Source organism: Panulirus ornatus, chromosome 7 (genome assembly GCF_036320965.1).
Source record: "Panulirus ornatus isolate Po-2019 chromosome 7, ASM3632096v1, whole genome shotgun sequence".
Classification (NCBI taxonomy): Eukaryota; Metazoa; Arthropoda; class Malacostraca; order Decapoda; family Palinuridae; genus Panulirus; species Panulirus ornatus.
The window spans coordinates 47,422,050-47,439,844 of NC_092230.1; the positions used below are offsets into that span (position 1 = coordinate 47,422,050).

The 17,795-nt window shown below is 47.0% G+C and overlaps 1 protein-coding gene across 1 annotated transcript in view; it reads right to left on the minus strand.

Moving 5' to 3' along the window:
* The window catches only part of anchor (integral membrane protein GPR155 homolog anchor), a 131,614-nt gene extending 115,160 nt beyond the window's left edge, over positions 1-16,454 (minus strand). Inside the window, exon 1 of the mRNA XM_071663733.1 lies at positions 16,240-16,454. The gene's annotated coding sequence lies outside the window, so the exon portion shown is untranslated. The remainder of the gene's footprint in view (positions 1-16,239) is intronic.
* Positions 16,455-17,795: the final 1,341 nt, after the last annotated feature.

Here is a 17,795-nt window from a genome sequence, read left to right on the forward strand (position 1 = left end):
CGATCTTCTTATGTAATTACGACTTGACTGACGAGTCTATTATGTCATCCCTTTCCCCCCAAGGTCGTGGGCAGGCGGGAAACCCACCACCACCTGCCCACCCACCTTACGACCTACCAACAAAATGATCAACATGAATGTATATATATATATATATATATATATATATATATATATATATATATGTGTGTGTGTGTGTGTGTGTGTGTGTGTGTGTGTGTGGCTTCCATTTCATTCTTTCGGTACATCTGCCATCCACTGAACCTCTGACACAGACAGATGGTCAGGAGTGGTGGCAATGGTGGCAGGATGTCCTTAGGACTACAAGCTCCTCATCGCAGTTTGAATAGTGAAAAAAAAATGTCCTACGCCCGCCACCACCACGTGTGCAACAACCACACGAGGGCTGTCTGCTAGTAGTGTGTGGCGTCGTCTGTCAACGGGCTTGGCGTCATCTGCTGACGGTGCTTGGCGTCGTTTGCTACTGGTGCCTGAAGTCTGCCACTTGTGCCTGGCGTTGTCTACTAATGGAACCTGGCGTCGTCTGCTACAGGGGTATGGCGTCATCTGCTAATTGCGCCTAGCGTCGTTTGCTCCCGAGACCTGGCGTCGTCTGCTCTAGGGGCCTAGTGTCGTCTGCTCTAGGGGCCTAGTGTCGTCTGCTTCTAGGGCATGGCGTCGTCTGCCTCTGAAGTCTGGCATCGTCTGCCACCGGGGCATGGCGTCATATGTTACCGGGGTCTGCTAATGGTGCCTGGCGTCGTCTGCCCCCGGGGCCTGGCGTCGTCTGCTCTATGGGTCCTGGTGTCGTCTGCTCCTAGGGCCTGGCGTCGTCTACTACTGGAGTCTGGCGTCGTCTCCCGTCGGGGTCTGGCGTTATGTTAACGGGGAGTGGCGTCACCAGCTACCGGGGCCTAGCTTCGTCTGCTACCGGGGTCTGGCGTCGCCCACTAACGGGGCCTAACATCGTCTGCTACCGGGGTCTGGCGTCGCCCACTACCGGTAGCAGGCCTGACGCCTTGTTACCGAAGTCTGGCGTCGTCTGGTACCGGTGCTTGGCGTCGCTCGCTACCGAGGCCTGGCGTCATCTGCGACCTTAGTCTGGCGTCGGCCGCTATCTGGGCCTGGCGTCGTCTGCTACCATACCTCCAGCGTTCTCTCGAAAGACACAGTGTTTCATAGAAAACGTGAATACCCATTACGGAGGGGAACAGTCTCTTGCCAGTATTACTGTAATTAGTTGATTTCTCTGCCATCCGTAGGGATCATGTACACTGATAATGCTTTCCTTTCAAGAATCTAATGAAATTGTATGAAAAATCTTTAAAAAAATCGCATTTGAAGGTAAATTTCATATTTTTCACCTACATATACACACGCTAACACACACCTCTACAGTAAAATCAGGTAATGATACTGACGCACACACACACACACACACACACACACTATGTATATTATTTCATACATGATCGTCATTTCCCGTGTAAGCGACGTAACGTCAAGAACAGATGACAGAGCTTAGAAAGAAAGCTCCTCACTTGGCTCCTTGCTCTGTTCCTTCTAGAAAGCAATACAGGAATGGAGGAAAAAATACTCTCCACGTCTATCATGCGTGTTGCAGAAAGCGACTACGAGGGACGGGAGAGGGAGACTAGAAGTCCTCTCCTCCTGTATCATTACCTTTTAAAATAAGGGACAACGGAGTGTGTCAAGTTGGAATTTTCCCATAATTCCTATTCATCTGTTTCCGATGCTTCCTCGCTCACGCGGGAAATGGCGAATACGTATGAAAGTATATATATATATATATATATATATATATATATATATATATATATATATATATATATATATATATATATATATATATTTTTTTTTTTTTTTTTCTTTTTTTTCTTTTTTTTCATACTATTCGCCATTTCCCGCGATAGCGAGGTAGCGTTAAGAACAGAGGACTGGGCCTTTGAGGGAATATCCTCACCTGGCCCTCTTCTCTGTTCCTTCTTTTGGAAAATTAAAAAAAAAAAAAAAAAAAACGAGAGGGGAGGATTTCCAGCCCCCCGCTCCCTTCCCTTTTAGTCGCCTTCTACGACACGCAGGGAATACGTGGGAAGTATTCTTTCTCCCCTATCCCCAGGGAATATATATATATATATATATATATATATATATATATATATATATATATATATATATATATGTATGTATATATATATATATATATTATTCCTGGGGATAGGGGATTAAGAATACTTCCCACGTATTCCCTGCGTGTCGTAGAAGGCGACTAAAAGGGGAGGGAGCGGGGGGCTGAAAATCCTCCCCTCTCTTTTTTTTTTTTTAATTTTCCAAAAGAAGGAACAGAGGGGGCCAGGTGAGGATATTCCAAAAAAGGCCCAGTCCTCTGTTCTTAACGCTACCTCGCTAACGCGGGAAATGGCGAATAGTTTAATATATATATATATATATATATATATATATATATATATATATATATATATATATATATATATATCATGAGAGGTACACAAGTGTTTGTGGTTTGTGGTGTTCGGGTCTGGCACTGCGCTCGTCATATTTTACTATGTGGGCAAAACAGGGATCTTTAAAAAAAAAAAAAATCCTACGACAAAGCTATCCAGTAAAAAAATCTGTAAATGGTTTCTTGTCTTGCTGTTTGCTGCTGTTGAGGCGCTGGTGGCAGATTCGAGTGAGAAACTGTAAAAGCTGGCCGGTCTCTGAATCTGGGAAGGTATGTGTGAAAGGTGAAAATAGAGAGTAAATGTAAATAGCAGCAAGGTTATTTGGTTTAGCAGATGAAAGGCTGGAGTGAGTCATCGGGTGGATGAGGGGGCTAAGGTTCTGGAAGGACTGAGTGTGCGGAGAGAAAGGTCTGTGTTGGAGATGGCAATAATGGGTGTTTAATGGTACAGTGGCCCTGACAGTAATATATGGATAACAAGGCGATGACTATAGACGAGAAAAGTATGGAAGTGAGTGTGTATGTTGGAAATGAAATCTTTGAGGACAATGTGTGATGTGAGGAGGTTGATTAAGAAATGATAGAGCAAAAGAGGTGTGGAAATAAGATACGTATGATTGAAAGAGATGAAGAGAGCGATCTGAAATGGCTTGGACACACGGAGAGGATGAGCGAGGAGAAGTTAACAAAGAGTTAAAAGTGGATGGGATAAGGGGGAGAAGACAGAATAGGAGAGGACTGGAAAAGGTTTTGAGTGCTCCGATCCTGAACATGTAGGAGAGTGTAAGGTATGCATAGGATAGAGTGAACTCTAGCTATGCACTAGTATATACGAGGCGACGTGGTCACTGGAATGAACCACAGAATACGAAACGGCTGGGAGAAACCCTGGAAAAAACTGAGGCCTGGTTGTGGATAGGTAGCGGATGTGTTCAAGAGGCCATTTCTTTGACTGTCCGGCGTTAGCTCGCTATCCGCCAAAGTTTTACCAAGACATGAAGTGACGCCATAAATGACGTAACTTGCTGGGTGTCTTTACATTTGATCAGATAAACGTCATCACATCAAACTACCTATACTGTGTTATACCTTTCGCCTTAACCCCTTAATCAGAACAACGAAGAAAATTTTCAGCGAAAGTCAAACATGAAGGTAGTGACTTCCACTGTATTGTACCAAAATTCTGGCGAGCAATGGTAACTATCTTCTATGACACTGCCATGTTTAGCAAGACCAGAGACGCTCACATATAACTTTCAACTCACCTTACAAGAAGTATCTCTATAAAACTTAAGTTTGGTCAGGTTAGTTACTACATAAAAAAAAGATATATATATATATACAAAGTTGACCTGATGTACTTCAACAAATAATATTTCTATCAACCTTGATCAGGCAAGGTTGTGTTCGACATTTTTTCCACAACGGATAGTTTACATTTTTAAACATCCTTGATCTTCATAGGAAACTAAAAGTCCATATTTAGACCAATTGATTTCCACGGCACGGCAATATCTTGCATGTACAGGATGTTCCGCTGTACCGCAAATACTTCCATAAGGTTGACGGTCAATGCCAACTTTCGACCAGTAGAAAGTTGTGTCCAGACGACTCGGTGAAGGTTGCCACACGCTGCCACATCTCATGACTACTTCAACACTACCCACGGAAAACGACCAACTCTCCCATGGTTGTTTGCCCCGCCATGTGCCTCACGGAAAAAAAATAAAAAAAGATAAAAAAAAAAATACTATAAGGGGCGACCAGAGATGGAGGCAGAGGAAGTAAATACCGAGATTTTTTTTTAAGTTAAAAAGCTGCTGACGCTTGAATTAGCCAGTGTGTGGTTAAACTGACGTGGGTGGGGGTCAGCAAGGTAAATGCTATTTTCTTTTGTGAAGAATTTACATGCAAATTCAATTCCTCTATATGAAAATAAAAATGGATGGGTGAGGAAGAGAAATTCTAGAGTGTTTCACCTGAAGCGTTCTTAAGCATCTATTCTTCAGTATAACGAATGACTTGTGTTTGATTACAACAGAGAACACCAACGTTGCCAATTTATCGATCACTTTCTAGATGGTATGGATATGAGATGGGAAACACAGCGAAGATGATGCTAAGACCAAAATGATAACGAGTGAATCAGCGATAGCCAATGATGACGTAACATTTACTGCAGGGGAAAGGTACGAATGATATTTGGGACACTAGACAGAAATCTACTGCGCCACCTCCTGCGCGTCGTCACAGGCGACAAAGAGGGGTCATGGGAAGGGGGGGAAGGTTAGGTTGAAACTCCTCCCCCCCTGCGTAATAACTTTTCAGAAGACTGGCGGCAGGGGCCATTTATCATCCTCCTAAGCTCAGTCATCTGTTGCTTCCACTACCTCGCGAAGGAGGGAAACGGCGAACAGGTATGAAATAATCATAGATTTTTTTTTTGTTTTTTTTTGCCGCTGTCTCCCGCGTTTGCGAGGTAGCGCAAGGAAACAGACGAAAGAAATGGCCCAACCCACCCCCATACACATGTATATACATACGACCACACACGCAAATATACATATATCATTAGTTATAATAATAATGAAAATATTTTTTCATCCTTGCTCTGTTTCATATCTGTTTCATAAGACAGCGAGGTAGCGCCAGGATCAAAGGAAACAAGGCCTCAATTGACCACACCCAGTTTCTAACTGTCACGTATAAGAAGGCTGCGGTCTATCGTGTGACTGGGGAGAGGAACCTGGATGTTCTGGCTTTGAGTGGAATTCAGCTAAGGGGGAAGGGGGAAGAATGATTGGGAAATATCCTCAGGGTGACAGTCTGGGGTTAGTGTGAGGGCGAGAACAAAGGAAAGGGCGTGGTACTTGTGTTGTTACACAGTTGAACAAGTGTGTGAAAGATTGTTCGTCAGCCCTAGGATGATGTGGTGGAATATCAAAGTGGGTTTTGAGAGCGTGAGGAAGAGAGGCGGACGTTTTAGGAAGAGATGAGTGTGTGAGTCAGTCGTTTTCATGTGACGTTTCGGGTCTTAAGGATGAGTGACTTGAATGCAAGCGTCGGTAATATGGCAGTTAAAGAAATAACTGGGAGGTATGGGGTGCTGTACAGGGTGATCGAGAAATGTGAACGGCTTGAGCAATGTTTGCGAAGAAAAAAAACAAAAAGGAGTGGTGATTAGGAGTTCCTTGCTTAATGGTGAGCGGGTAATACTGGATACTATACTAACTGACGGGTGTGTTAAGGAGAGACTATTGGATGTGAATGTGCAGTGAGGAGCAGCTGGTGGGACTGCTGATCCCATCGAGGTGATGGTGAAGGTTTGTAGAAGCTTCAGGAATAGAGGAAATTGTATAGGGGGGAAGAGTGGGTGAAAGTGAGTGAGCTTGGAACAGAAGCTTGTGTGAGGCGAAACCAGGAGCGGCTGGGTGAAGAACGACAAAGGTGATTGTAAACGAAGCTTGCGTGTGTGTGTGTGTGGGTGGGTGGGTGGGGTGGGGGGATGGAAAGTATTTAGGGAAGCAGTGCTGGCTGGTGCAGAAGTGTGTCATGCTAAAACTATGATGTTGGCATGTAAGGGAAGTTAGTGAGTGGTGGAATGAGGAAGTTAAGTTGCTCGGGAAAGAGGAAAAAGAGGAGTATGAGCGTTACCTGTGGGAAAGGATTACGAGTAATTGGGAAATGTACAAGAGGAAGAAACAGGTAAAGAAAAAAAGTATTGGGACTGAAAAAGAGGGCAAATGAGAGATGGGGCGAGAGATTATCAATAAACTTTAAGGAAAATAAGAAAATGTTTAGGAAGCAGATGAATAATGTAAGAACAAGGAAACAAATGGGAACATCACTGAGGAGAACAGATGAGGAAGGAACAACAGGAAATGAAGAGATGAGGAGGAAGATGGAGAGAGTATTGTGAAGGACTGTTGGATGTGTCAGAGGATAAAGTGGCATATGAAGGGTGTATGGCATGCGGAGTTATCATGCGGCGTGGGAACGTGAGAAGAGATGGAAGACTTGTATAAGGTGAAGTGGAGCAAAGCAGCTGGAGTGGGTGGGATGGCAGTTGAAATTCTCGAGAATGAGGGCTGTTGTGTTGTTAGCTGGTTATTCAGGATTTTCCTTGTCTGTACGACCCAGGGTTGAGGTGTCAGAAGACTGGCGGTATTCTTGCTTAGCGATATTATATAAAGACAAAGGGAACAAAAATAACCGTTCGAATCTCAATGACATGATTCTGTTGTGTACATCTGGTAAGTTGTATGGGGGAGTGGTGAGTGAGAGGGGAGTGGCATACACAAAGCTTCAGACTAGGGAGAGCTTCAGACTGGGTAGAAACAATACTGCTTCAAGAGTGACAAAGGATGTGTGGATCAGGCGTCCCCTTTAGAGAATGTGTGTGACAAATACATATAAAAAGCGAAGAAGTTCTCCGTCGCATTTAAGGGTTTAAAGAATGTGTACGTTACGGTGGAAAGAAATGCTTCATGGAAAGTGCTACGAATAAACTGCGTGGAAGAAAAGCAGCGGTAAACAGTGAGGAGTTTGCATGAAGAGAGTGAGGCGTGTGTGCGAAAAGGTAGTGAGAAGGAGGAGTGGTTCCAGGTGAAGGTAGGTCTGTATCAAGGGTATGTGATGTTTCTGTGGCTGTTTGACCTGTTTGTGGATGAAAGATGAGGGAGATCAAAGCGAAGGTTTTGGGGTAAAGGGCAAGAATGCAGTCTCTTAGGGCAGAGGAGCCCGGGAAATGAGTCAGTTGGTAATTACAGATGACACGGCTCCAGTGTAAGACTCGAGTGAGAAACTGTAGAAGTCGGTGTCTGAATTTAGGAGAGTATGATAAAGTAGGAAGTTGAGAGATACGAGTTTCAGCAAGTGAGAGAGACACGTCGCTTTGAGTATGAGTATGAATGGAGTGAACCTGAAGAAAAAGGGTTGTTCTAAACAATCGGTAGTGAACATGACTGGCAGTGGATAATGACAGCATATGGAACTATGAGGATGTTCATTGAGTGGGTCGAGATAGGCAGGGGTTCCTTTGAGTGGGTCGAGGCACGAGTGAGTTCCTTCAGTGGGTCGAGGCACAAGTGAGTTCCTTCAGTTAATCAAAAATTAGCTCAGCAGAAGGGAAGAAGTAACAGGTCAGAGGCACCTAACAACACAGGTTGGGGGGGGGGGTCATCGTTGGCGTCCTGCAAGACGCGTTCTTAGGGCCGCCGCTGTTTCTGATACACACGTATGACACGTCAGAGGGGTCTCAAGTCATGCCTTAAAATATCTGCAGTTGATGCTAAAACACTGAGATACATTAAGGAATATTCACAAAGTCCCTACATAAGAGACCAATGGCCCCAGTGAGTGGTCGGTTACACGGCTGATGAACTTTAGAGTCGCACATGTGTTGATCGACAACGCTGGGAGGAGGTGGTATGAACCCAGGCACTGACTCCTCTTGAAGCGCAGAAGTTGCTGGAAACTCCATGGCACTGCGCAGGATGCCAGCACTCACGGTGTCACCAGACCAGAAGGGGACGTCAGGAGAAGTCTCAAAGATGTGAGGTTCACACTGGTGAACGCTAGAATTGTCTTCAAATACCGAGATAAGAGGAATTATCTGGAATATTTAGTTGTTATGTATAGGACATGAATAACAGTATAGTTCACCAGGACTAGTCGAGCCCACCTGAAGCGGCATCATGAGCGAGAAGGTCCAAAAGTTGGGCAACGAAAAGTACTTGAAGTACAGGAGGTGAGCCAGAGGGAGAGGTGGGCAGGCACCCTTGCCGTCACTGGAATGACAACAACTCCCAAGTTCCTCAGTGGAATGGACCATGTTGGAATGGAACGGTCCTTTAAGACAGGCGGGAACCGATCAATTGAGCGAGATAAAGAGTTATGAAGGACTGTATGTTAAGAGATTTGGCCGCACCGTAACACTCCCTCACCTGTCTGAGAATAAACATCCCCCCCCCAAACACACACACACACACACACACACACACACACACACACACACACACACACACACACATTATCATATAAAAAAAAATTATCCTTATTATTCTGTTTGGTTTCGTATACAAATCTTAGCAGGTAACCTAGTTTTCTAATATTTGGTGGTCGATATATGATTTTTATTCACGCCATGATTTCCTCTGACAGTATGGAGAAAATCACACTAAAAAATGAGCAATAACTGCGTATATAATTGGCTAAGAACCTGACAGACTTCCTTACTTTATAAAAACAGCTGCATCACCAAGACAACGACACAGCCATTTCCCGCCAAATCATCCGAACATAGCTAAAATAACAGACATTTTGATTGTTGTCACCGACTCTAGAGGGGGTTATATTTGGTGGATATACCTCACTACTGCCTCTCTTGGGGTATAATTTCATAGAATGTGAAAGGAGAAAGTAGGTTAAGGTTTTACTAATTCCGGCTTGGCTGCTGCGTCCTTTCAGAGGAAATTTTTTTCTCAAAACGTTTTGGTAACTTCGAACCTAAATTCAGATCCGTCTCATGACGCATGTCCTTTCCTGCGATGCTATTTGTTGTTTCGAGAGATTCTCCTGTTCCCTGTCCTTGGAGAAGACTGATCTGAAGGTAACTCTAAGGTAGCGACAAGCCGGAAATATGAGAAAGACAAACATGCAAGTCACAAGGACACGGGTTGCGTAAATAAGAGAGGAAAGAAGAAAAAAAAATGAATATCAAGCGTTATATAGTCTATGTCATGATGGTAATCGCAAGGAAGGTTACGCTAAAGAAAATAATAACAAAAAAAATGCTTAAAAGTCAAGGACCATGAAACTCAGGGTTAGCTTAGCTGCTTCTCCGAAAGCGAGAGAGAATGTTGACGAGCTGGTCTGGGCCACAACACACTAGGAAGTCACTGTTGCCCAAACACCCTTCCCCCTCAGCGAGGACCATGTTCACACTGGTACATCTGTCTTCCTACCTACCGACCACCAGTGCGCATGTGCGCTTCTGCATCAGGACGCAACACTGAAGTACAGAAAACGTTGTGGGAGGTAGTACGTCTGGTAGCCTAGCCAGCACCACACATCTATGTTCTCTTAGAGAATAAAAGATGTATAAACTTCATGGTTATGAAGTAGGAATGACACTTTTTTGTAGAGAAAAAATTCTACTTCTCTCTTACACTAGCCTTAATTGAGCTGTATGAGTCATCGACTGAGGAAATAGCTAAATGTAACTTTAGATAAGACACCCGAACCAACTCAACACATTTTACCACAAACATCATCACATTATTTAGCCATCACTGTGTGTGTGTGTGTGTGTGTGTGTGTGTGTGTGTGTGTGTGTGTGTGTCTGTCTGTCTGTCTGTCTGTGTATTTGTGTGTGTAATGTAATTAATCATACTGCCATTTTCCATTCTCATGCAACCATCTATTTCAACCAGTCGTCACATAAACCAACATGCAACAAACCACATACATAACCATGTATATACCTTCCTCTTCGTATAAATACACTCGAAACAGACTTTCATAAATAAACTGATCCTCTGTCATAAGACTAAGGCTCTGGACGTTACATGGAGGTTGTTCAATGTGAACAGCCGACAATAACATTTTGTTTTGGTTACGTTTTCTGTGGAGATGGTACCACTGTGCAGAGACGACCTGCGACGCCCTCGTCTCAGTGACCATCACTCGAACGTATCCTAACTTAACCTGGGTTACATCATAACAACTACGTTGACCAAGGCATGTGTCTCAAGGAACAGTTAAGTCTTATATAAGCATCAAATCTCAGCGCGTTCAATTGTAGTCGCCCCTTAGAGTCTGCGTCGTCTGCTGTATAGAAAACGTGGTTATGAGAGGGTCGCAAGCCCACCATTTCAGCGTTGACTACGGTAATTGGCGTTGACTCTGTGTTGGGTCGGTTCCGACGGCCACATAATGCTAACTCAGGTGTGCTTCATATAAACCGTTTCCTCCTACACTGAAATAATGTAAACACAACACTGTCGCCGATGCATTGAGAAACGAAACTGAACATAAAAATAAATAAATCATGAAGTAAATCAAAGGGATTTTTTTTCACGAAAGAAGATTAGAGACGAAAGTAAGCCCCTTGTGGGAGTTGTGAGGAAAGTCATTGTTCCTTAAGTATACCTCACATAAAGTGTAAAGTAAGGTGCTTACTTAATTGGTGGACTGATCTAACGTCACTAATGTAAATAACAACACGCAAGATGTCTTGACGGAGCAACTTACAAGATCATTTAAAGACGTTTTCTGGATTTATACGATCGTCTGACGTAATTTCTGACGCCCGTTCCATTAGACAGAGCGTCGTGACGTAATCATCCCTTGGTCTGGTCATTTCTGGGTCAGCCATCACCTAACACTGATAACACCAGCTATCATCTAACACTGATAACACCAGTTATCACCTAACACTGATAACACCAGCTATCATCTAACACTAATAACACCAGCTATCACCTAACACTGATAACACCAGCTATCACCTAACACTGATCACACCAGCTATCACCTAACACTGATAACACCAGCCATCACCTAACACTGGTAACACCAGCTATCACCTAACACTGATAACACCAGCTATCACCTAACACTGATAACACCAGCCATCACCTAACACTTACAACACCAGCTATCATCTAACAATTATAACACCAACCATCACTTAAAAGCGGTGAATCATCTATCACCAAAATCCAGTAACACTAGCCATCATCTAACATAAGTAACACAAGCCATCATCTAACACAAGTAACAACAGCCATCATTTAACACAAATAACACCAGCTATCATCTAACAGCAACTCTCACCAAACACCAGCAATCACCAAAAACCAGTAATGCCACACACCTTCTAACACCGGTAACACCCGCCATCACCCATGTAACACCAACCCCCACTTAACACCATGTAACACCAACCCCACTTAACACCATGTAACGCCAACCCCCACGCAACACCAGGTAACACCAACTACCTTCAAACGTTACATAACACCACCCACCACTAGATATCACCTATGAAAAGAACACCATGCAACTCCTAGCACCAGTAACACAAGCTAACACCTTGCACAGTAACACCAATTACCACCTGGCACCAGCAACGCTAACCACCACTTAGGACCAGTAACACCAGCTATCACCTAGCACAAGTAACACCAGCTATCAACCAGCAACAGCAACACCAGCTATGACATAGCACCAGCAACACTAGGTACCAGCCTAACACCACTAACATCTAACATCGGCTAACACCTAACACCAGCCAAGGCTTAACACCAGTAACACGATCACCTCACCTTCAGTGTTTATAGATTTTTTTTTCCCAGGTGAAGGTGAGAGAGGCTTTCACTGACTTGCTTATATAACCCTGGTTTATTTTTAGATTCGCTCCATATTCCTTACACTTTCCAATAATATAATAGGATTTGACGGCCTGATCTCGGGCTATTACAAGTCCCGCTCAATTTTCTGATTCTGTATTTAATGTTAATTTTTGTATTTGTTTTTATCATCGTAATTATTCTATTTTTTTGGAGGGGAAAGACATTTATTGACATTACTGAAGTCCTTTTTTCTTGACCCTGAAATGTGTCTATGATGAAAAATTTCGTTTTGATCGACGGTAAAATTGCTCATTAATGTTCATGGCTGACATTAGTCATGTTCATACATCTCTGTTTGACGAGAATGGCTGTTCATCGTTATTCTTCTCTCTGTTCACATTTGTTCATGTAACCTGAGTTCCTCTTCCTCTTTATCCTCTATATTCATAACTGTTTACTTGAGATTTCCTGTTCATCGTCATTCTTTTCCCTGTTCACGCTGTTCATGCGATCAGATTTCCTGTTCATCGTCATTCTTTTCCCTGTTCACGTTGTTCATGCGATCAGATTTCCTGTTCATCGTCATTCTTTTCCCTGTTCACGCTGTTCATGCGATCAGATTTCCTGTTCATCGTCATTCTTTTCCCTGTTCACGTTGTTCATGCGATCAGATTTCCTGTTCATCGTTATCCCGTCTTTGACAATTTCCTTGGTCGCTGAACGTGTTCATGGTTCTTCCTACTTACTGTTATCGTCAATTATCATCATTCTTCGTCTTCAACATTCTCTGTTGTGACGGACGCGTTCCGAAGATCATGAACACGCATGACTGAACACGACAGAATACCCCACGTGTCCCCAACCATGACGGAACACGACAGAACACCTAATATGTCCCCAACCATGACAGCCCCACAGAAGACCCAACGTCTCCCCAACTATGAATGAACACGACAGAAGGCCCAACGTGTCCCCCACCATGACTGAACGTGATCTAATACCCAACGTGATCTCCACCATGACTGAACACGACAGAAAACCCAACATATTCCTCACCAAGTCCCTAGCATAACAGAACACAAAATACTTCCTACCGTGAAATGGACACCCATCAGGTCCCCCGACATGAAATGGACACCTATCAGGTCCCCCACCATGACTGGACACCCACCAGGTCCCCTACCATGACTGGACACCCACCAGGTCCCCCACCATGACTGGACACCCATCAGGTCCCCTACCACGAACTGGACACCCACCAGGTCCCCTACCACGAACTGGACACCCACCAGGTCCCCCACCACGAACTGGACACCCACCAGGTCCCCCACCATGACTGGACACCCACCAGGTCCCCTACCACGAACTGGACTCCCACCAGGTCCCCCACCATGAATTGGACACCCACCAGGTCCCCCACCACGAACTGGACTCCCACCAGGTCCCCCACCATGAATTGGACACACACCAGGTCCCCTACCACGAACTGGACTCCCACCAGGTCCCCCACCATGAATTGGACACCTACTAGGTCCCCCACCACGAACTGGACACCTACTAGGTCCCCCACCATGAACTGGACACCTACTAGGTCCCCCACCATGAACTGGACACCTACTAGGTCCCCCACCATGAACTGGACACCTACTAGGTCCCCCACCATGAACTGGACACCTACTAGGTCCCCCACCATGAACTGGACACCTACTAGGTCCCCCACCATGAACTGGACACCTACTAGGTCCCCCACCATGAACTGGACACCCACCAGGTCCCCCACCATGAACTGGACACCTTACCAGGTCCCCCACCATGAACTGGACACCTTACCAGGTCCCCCACCATGACTGGACACCCACCAGGTCCCCCACCATGAACTGGACACTTACCAGGTCCCCTACCATGAACTGGACACCCACCAGGTCCCCCACCATGACTGGACACCCACCAGGTCCCCCACCATGAACTGGACACCCACCAGGTCCCCCACCATGAACTGGACACTTACCAGGTCCCCCACCATGAACTGGACACCTACTAGGTCCCCCACCATGACTGGACACCCACCAGGTCCCCCACCATGAACTGGACACTTACCAGGTCCCCCACCATGAACTGGACACCCACCAGGTCCCCCACCATGAACTGGACACTTACCAGGTCCCCTACCATGAACTGGACACCCACCAGGTCCCCCACCATGACTGGACACCCACCAGGTCCCCCACCATGAACTGGACACCCACCAGGTCCCCCACCATGAACTGGACACCTACTAGGTCCCCCACCATGAACTGGACACCCACTAGGTCCGCCACCATGAACTGGACACACAACAGATTCCCACGATGACTGAACATGGCAAAAAACTCACCAGGTCTCCCACCAAAACTTAACACTACAGAACTCCCACACGCCCCCTACTTCCCTCCCTCCCACACACACACACACACACACACTTATACACACAATTGTTCCCCCACCATGGCTGAACACGAGAGGACACCCACTGGTCCCAAGCACTGCTGAACACAACTGATCATTCGCCAGATCCCTATCATGACTGAACACATTAGAACATTCTCCAGTCCCCCATTGTGACTGAACAAAGCATTCACCAGATCCCTATCATGACTGAACACAGCAGAACATTCACTAGATCCCTATCATGATTGAACACAATAGAACATTCTCCAGTCCCCCACTGTGACTGAACAGAACATTCACCAGATCCTTATCATGACTGAACACAATAGAACATTCTCCAGATCCCCCATCATCAATGAACACGAGAAAAACACAAACACTCACCAGATCCTAACGATGACTGAACACTCACCAGGTCCCCCACCATGATATAACACTCATAATGTCCCCCACCATGACTTAACACTCACTAGGTCCCTCATGAAGAGTGAACACTTACCAGGTCCCCTACCATGACTGAACACTCATCAGGTCCCCACCATGACTGAACACTCACCAGGTCCCCCACCTTGACTGAACACTCATCAGATTCTCCACCATAACAGAACACTCACCAGGTCCCCCAACATAACAGAACACTCACCAGGTCCCCCAACATAACAGAATACTCACCAGGTCCCCCAACATAACAGAATACTCACCAGGTCCCCCAACGTAACAGAACACTCACCAGGTCCCCCAACATAACAGAATACTCACCAGGTCCCCCACCATGACTATATATTCACCAGGTCCCTCACCATGATATAACACTCACCAGGTCCCTCACCATGACTGAACACTCATCAGGTCCCCACCATGACTGAACACTCGCCAGGTCCCCCACCATGACTGAACACTTACCAGGTCCCACACCATGACTGAACACTCACCATGAGTATACACTCACCAGGTCCTCCAGCATGAGTATACACTCACCAGGTCCCCCACCATGATATAACACTCACCAGGTCCCCCACCATGAGTGAATACATGAGACCAGGTCCCCCACCATAAGTATGCACTCACCAGGTCTCCCAGCATGAGTGAACACATGAGACCAGGTCCCCCACCATGAGTATATACTCACCAGGTCTCCCCACCATGAGTATACACTCACCAGGTCTCCCCACCATGAGTATACACTCACCAGGTCTCCCCACCATGAGTATACACTCACCAGGTCCCCCAGCATGAGTGACCACATGAGACCAGGTCCCCCACCATGAGTATACACTCACCAGGTCCCCCAGCACGAGTGAACACATGAGACGAGGTCCCCCACCATGAGTATACACTCACCAGGTCTCCCCAACATGAGTATACACTCACCAGGTCTCCCCACCATGAGTATACACTCACCAGGTCTCCCCACCATGAGTATACACTCACCAGGTCCCCCAGCATGAGTGACCACATGAGACCAGGTCCCCCACCATGAGTATACACTCACCAGGTCCCCCAGCACGAGTGAACACATGAGACGAGGTCCCCCACCATGAGTATACACTCACCAGGTCTCCCCACCATGAGTATACACTCACCAGGTCTCCCCACCATGAGTATACACTCACCAGGTCTCCCCACCATGAGTATACACTCACCAGGTCCCCCAGCATGAGTGACCACATGAGACCAGGTCCCCCACCATGAGTATACACTCACCAGGTCCCCCAGCATGAGTGAACACATGAGACGAGGTCCCCCACCATGAGTATACACTCACCAGGTCTCCCCACCATGAGTATACACTCACCAGGTCTCCCCACCATGAGTATACACTCACCAGGTCCCCCAGCATGAGTGAACACGAGACCAGGTACGACCACTCACCAGCTTACCAGTACACAAGAGGAAGACGACCCCACAACATCTGGTCATTCCAGTACACACTAACCCACCAGTACTCAACTGCACCCGCCAGACACTGACCTTAGGCGAAGTTTCCTGGCGTTGTCCACAACGAACGACTGTCATCAGCCGGGGGAAATAATCTACGTAATTATCACACGATTCACTGTGTAGCTGGTCGGTAATTACTGGTCACTAACACCGATAATGGAAGAGGATGACGCGTCGAGCGCGTGTTTAGTTCAGGGTGGCGTGGTGGTGGGAGAGTACACGTCTTGCCCCTCCTGTGGCTGGGGATAGACTGGGCTTGGATGGTGCCATGTCAGTGGTATTTATATGGCGGTGCGAGGAGCGGGGGGCCTGGCACGACCATCATTTTCTTACGGTCGTTTTCCAGTCTCCAGACCTCAGGTCACCGCTGCTCCCACCGCGGGATGGACGTGGCAGGTGGCGGGCGTATGTATGTAGTGTGTGTGGTACACATACACACTGAGGATGGTAGGGTGGGAGTCATGTGTGCTACAAACACAACCTCGTGCGAACCCCTGCGCTGCAGCCAACACTGCAAACTTTACCCCGAAGCCAAGTAAGTCAAGGACGGTGAGTCGACCAGATTTCGGAGAGTGCGGTGAGGGCTGGGTAGTACAGTGGGTGAGGGCTGGGTAGTACAGTGGGTGAGGGCTGGGTAGTATAGTGGGTGAGAGCTGGGTAGTACAGTGGGTGAGGGCTGGGTAGTGCAGTGGGTGAGGGCTGGGTAGTACAGTGGGTGAGGGCTGGGTAGTACAGTGGGTGAGGGCTGGATGGTATAGTGGGTGAGGGCTGGGTGGTATAGTGGGTGAGGGCTGGGTAGTACAGTGGGTGAGGGCTGGGTAGTACAGTGGGTGAGGGCTGGGTGGTATAGTGGGTGAGAACTGGGTGGTATAGTGGGTGAGAGCTGGGTGGTATAGTGGGTGAGAGCTGGGTGGTATAGTGGGTGAGGGCTGGGTGGTATAGTGGGTGGGGGCTGGGTGGTATAGTGGGTGAGGGCTAGGTGGTATAGTGGGTGAGGGCTGGGTAGTACAGTGGGTGAGGGCTGGGTGGTATAGTTGGTTAGAGCTGGGTGGTATAGTGGGTGAGGGCTGGGTGGTATAGTGAGTGAGGGCTGGATGGTACAGTGGGTGAGAGCTGGGTGGTATAGTGGGTGAGAGCTGGGTGGTATAGTGGGTGAGGGCTGGGTGGTATAGTGGGTGAGAGCTGGGTGGTATAGTGGGTGAGGGCTGGGTAGTACAGTGGGTGAGGGCTGGGTAGTTCAGTGGGTGAGGCCTGGGTAGTACAGTGGGTGAGGGCTGGGTAGTACAGTGTGTGAGGGCTGGGTGGTATAGTGGGTGAGGGCTGGGTGGTATAGTGGGTGAGGGCTGGGTGGTATAGTGGGTGAGGGCTGGGTGGTATAGTGGGTGAGGCCTGGGTAGTACAGTGGGTGAGGGCTGGGTAGAACAGTGGGTGAGGCCTGGGTAGTACAGTGGGTGAGGGCTGGGTAGTACAGTGGGTGAGGGCTGGGTAGTACAGTGGGTGAGAGCTGGGTGGTATAGTGTGTGAGGGCTGGGTAGTACAGTGGGTGAGGCCTGGGTAGTACAGTGGGTGAGGGCTGGGTAGTACAG